At 35.2% G+C, this 4,491-nt stretch overlaps 1 non-coding gene across 1 annotated transcript; it reads right to left on the reverse strand.

The window, feature by feature from the left end:
• Window positions 1–1,914: 1,914 nt before the first annotated feature.
• TRNAQ-UUG lies at window positions 1,915–1,986 on the reverse strand. Its single transcript has one exon. It is a non-coding gene; the product is annotated as a tRNA-Gln (tRNA).
• Window positions 1,987–4,491: the final 2,505 nt, after the last annotated feature.

Here is a 4,491-nt window from a genome sequence, read left to right on the forward strand (position 1 = left end):
CACAAACTAAACAATCATAACTCTCGAATGGGTGCTCGACCTTGCTCGAGTCTTGTTCCATATTGTTGCCCCTACTTCAAACTTTATAGGAGGAGCTTAAACCGACATTGAAAGCTCCAGATTCGTCGTGATTTGGAGATTGAACCTTCTGGATAATTCGTCGGAAAATCCGTTTTGATCAGGGCTTTACCGACTTTAGTTTTGAATACCAGCCGTTGGATGTGATGATCTGTCCGTTGTCTAGATCTTATCCAAATTCGGGGAAGATCCAACGGCTGAGATTCGAGTTCCAGAGATATTTCTCAGATGGTCACTGTAGATGTTCTGATTCTGAGCAGAGGGGCATTTTCGTAATTATCCATTCCTCCAGGGGTATTATGGGAAGTTTTCACTTACCGAATATTTTAATATTATTTTTTCTGAAAAATCCATAATTTTTCTAAAAATCCTTCATATCATGTTGATCATTTTTCCCTTCTTGAGCCTCTTGAAATTCCTTCTAAATAAGAAACTAAAAATTCGGGAAGATCCTTTATATCGAGAATGATTTTGGAAATTAAGGTCCTACACTCAAAGACGTTCCTCCAAACCAATTCCTTTAGCCTGAAGATAGGATATGAAAGAGGTTCAATGAAGAAATAGGGCCTTGAAACCCCTAGAATCGGCTACCCACTAAGAAATCCTTTGTTTTATCTCCAGCGATAAATCAGATTTGGATGAACTTTGGTAGCAAATATCTTAGGCTACGATCCACGAGAAGTTATCAAATAAATCCCTAGCCCTTTCTTGTAACATCCATCTTTAAGTTTCACGAAGAAATCGAGGAGAGAAACGCTGTAAATGTAGCTGTACAGGCCGAGTTTCAAATGGCGGCGATGCGAAAAATGCTCAACTTCTTTCTGTTCAGAGGAAGAAAACGATGATACGACCAGTTCAACTCAAAATTTGACCTTTTCTCAGATTTTCTCAGTAGATCTTATTTTATGAAATGTTGTATGAATCCTTATTCCGAGAGGTTATATAAGGTAATGAAGTTTGGGAGTTATTGGAAAACTTTAGTTAGCGAAACCAAGATATGGGAGAAAATGCTCATCACGATCCATATGACTTTCCCTCCTAGGATAACTAAAGTGGTATCCCTGAAATAATAGATTCCCCAGATGTACCCTTGGTCTCTAATAGATACTACATACACAATATCATGCTGGGCTATTCCTAAGAACTTATAAGTTCCAAGCTTGACTCAAGACGTTATGCATAAACCTAGGATCACCAAGAATCCAAGAAAACACCTAGGTTAATGCAAACATCATGCTTAACAAGTTGCTAGGATCCATGCCTGAAGTAACCATTATCTCACTTCATGAAGTGTACCACGAGGCCCCTATTTCTCTTTAGGTGGGATGCTATGGTATATGTACCATGAGCAGGATTCCATGATGAACTTATTATCTCCCTCACCTAAATGAGATGCCGTGCACCAGGATTTGCTAGCAGGATGCCACGATTATGACAACGCCACCTATGCACTCATGGGGAGAAAATTAAGAGTTACTTCGGAAGAGTTTTCATGGTTAAAACACGATGTATGACATGACAACCTCTAAGATTTAGTTCCTGAAAACGAAACAAGAAATCTCCAAACGAAACAAGAAGTCATATCCTAGCTCAAGGTTTAGACATGCTCCTAACGAAACCCAAATTACCAACTATTTTCTGTAAGGTCTATTTTATATGACATGAGCATAAATTCAAGATTTCAAGTTGGTTGGAGCAAGTTCGAAACCTAAAACTCAAGAATACCTCAAGAAAATTTGTGTTTTCACTTCGAATGCTAGGTAACCGTCTTTTGTTTTAAAATGTCTTGTGTTGTCGTTCCTTATTTTGTGTTTTCAGATAAGGGTCATTTCTTAAAGGTCCTACCGAGAGTTGAACCCAGGTCGTTGGATTCAAAGTCCAAAGTGCTAACCACTACACCATAGAACCCCTTATAAAAATTTATTTTAGAATGGTTTTCCTATTTTATGCGAAGAGAGATCCTATCACGAGTCAAACTCAAGTTATTGGATTCAAAGTTCTAGAGCTATTTTATCTAACTCGTTGTGATCTTGAGCACCTTTAGAGTGTTGCAGAAGTAACCCTCCAGTGTTGATTGAAGCTCTTGGAGAACATATAATTTTATATATTTCTTATAGTTAATTTATATATTGTTGTATATTACAAACAAATTGAAATAATACTTTACATCCCAGTCTTTCTTTCTTCCGTGCAAAACATAACATGAAAACTATATTATTTCAATATTCACTCGAGAAACAAGGGGTGAAAACTATATTATTTCAAACCCTCCATTATTGCTTCTACTTTATGTGAAAATGCTTCCACTAAAGAGTTACTAACTAGTTGGTTTGGTTCGGTTCAATTCTTGGGTCGACTAGATTGAATCGACCTAGCTCAATTAAATTCTTGATAATATAAAAATCATAAGTTTCTTAAATTACGTTAACTTAAAAGTTTAACCCCTAATTCTTTTTAGAATGTATAGCTTTGTGTCTAGTTGATCTCTAAATGCTTAGAAGTATCTAATAAGACTTCTATTTTAGAAACTTTTCTCTATAAAAGATGTAAGACTTCAAGTTTATTACTAAGGAATTTCAAATGAGTGATTTGATAGACCACAGAGGAAAAAATATTTATTTGTTTCAAATATCTTAGGTTGACCATTCTTTTTTGTCACGTATTTTAAATATTATCATTGTGAATTACTAATGGCATTAGATTGAATCTCATTAATAACAATATCCCAAAACTCAGGTAAGGATGACATCAAAATTAATACTTTAATTTCATCTTAAAAATTTATTTTCACTTGACTCAGTAAATTGATAATCATAATAGTCACCCCTACACAAATATTTACAACCTTAAAAGGTAAACTATGAGTATAAGAGAAAAGTGCTTAAAATAGTTTCAAAATATAGAAAAAAAATTAGTAGGAATTGGTCAAAGGCAACATCCATTGATCACTTATGGCACAGCACAACACAGATGAGGGTAACATTTTTTATTTCTCTACTATATTAGGCCCTTTGGGTTATTGGCTTTACAAAATGGAGACATAAAGTTTTCTATGTTTGAAATAAATTTGGTTGATTGTTTTCTGGTTAGCATTGGTACCATCAAAACTTATTTATTTCTTTGAAATGTTTGAGTTTACAATTTACATGTTTTCATTTTCTACTTTGTCTGCCAGCATTTAGAAATGAAGCAAAATTAGTCGGAGGGTTTTAGGCAGATTGTTATAATTCTGATTTTTAACTAAAAAAAAAAAATAGTCTCGTTGTCACGCTTAAAACTACCCTATAGGTATAATCGACCCATTATCCTTCCACCAATGGGAGCAAAAGGCAATGTTACTATGTGAAACTAGTTTCATGTCATTTATTCAACAATAAGGGTGCAAACTCACATTATCAAGCTCGACAACAAACAATGTCGCCGGCAAACTTAGGAAGACTACATGAAATTACGAATATATCAATGTAGGATTTTTTAATTTACCGATTTTTAAAATGTTAAATAGAGAGCTCTTCCTTTTTATTTAAGATTTTGATATTTAAGAAAAGAGAAAATGAATAAAAATGGGAGACATTTTATAGATTTAGGAGGAGTAAGTGAAAACAAAAAGGGAGACATGACCCATTTTCGGTGGATTCTCGAAGCACGGATTGCAAGTTAAAAGAGGTTGAAAACAAAGTAAAATGTTTTCTACCACTGAGCTATGGACCCATTTTGCATGATTTCAACCTTAGTGACCCATTAGACATAGTGTAAAAAGTGTAAAAAGTGTAAAAAGTGTCTGTCCAAAATAAAAGGGCCCAACCAAGTTCAATCGGGTGACCTGTAAAATTCTCTACCACTGAGCCATGGATCCATTTTGTAGGATTTTAACCTTAGTGACCCCTTAGACATAGTGTCGGTCCAAGAAGTGTAACAAATTTCTATCCAGGATATAAGGGTCCAACTAGGTTCGAATTGGTGACCTCTTGATCTGCAATCAAATGCTCTAACATTGAGCTATGGACCCATTTTGTATGATCTTAACCTTAGTGACCCCTTCTACAGATTATCGGTCCAAAAGGGACCCTACCGAATCGGCTATGGACCAATTTTGTATAAAGTGGTGGGTTACCTATCGAGAATTAAACACAAGTCGTTAGATTAAAAGTCGAAAATGCTAACCACTACACCATAGAACCACTTGTTAAACTTTATTTTGGCAGCGATTTTGATAAGCGCCAACAACGCTGGATTTTGCAAAGCTAGAGGTCGTAATATCCTTATATAGACTTTCACAAGGTGTTTTCAACTTCTTTTATAGGTAATTGAACTTTTGAGTCCATTCAAATGATTGGTTGGATTAGTATCAGTTTGAGAAGACAGAGGAGAGAATAGAGACTTTGTTAGAAACTCTCCCATAGGTAATCTCCC

The sequence above is a fragment of the Cucurbita moschata genome, unplaced genomic scaffold, assembly GCF_002738365.1.
Source record: "Cucurbita moschata cultivar Rifu unplaced genomic scaffold, Cmos_1.0 Cmo_Scf00065, whole genome shotgun sequence".
Classification (NCBI taxonomy): domain Eukaryota; kingdom Viridiplantae; phylum Streptophyta; class Magnoliopsida; order Cucurbitales; family Cucurbitaceae; genus Cucurbita; species Cucurbita moschata.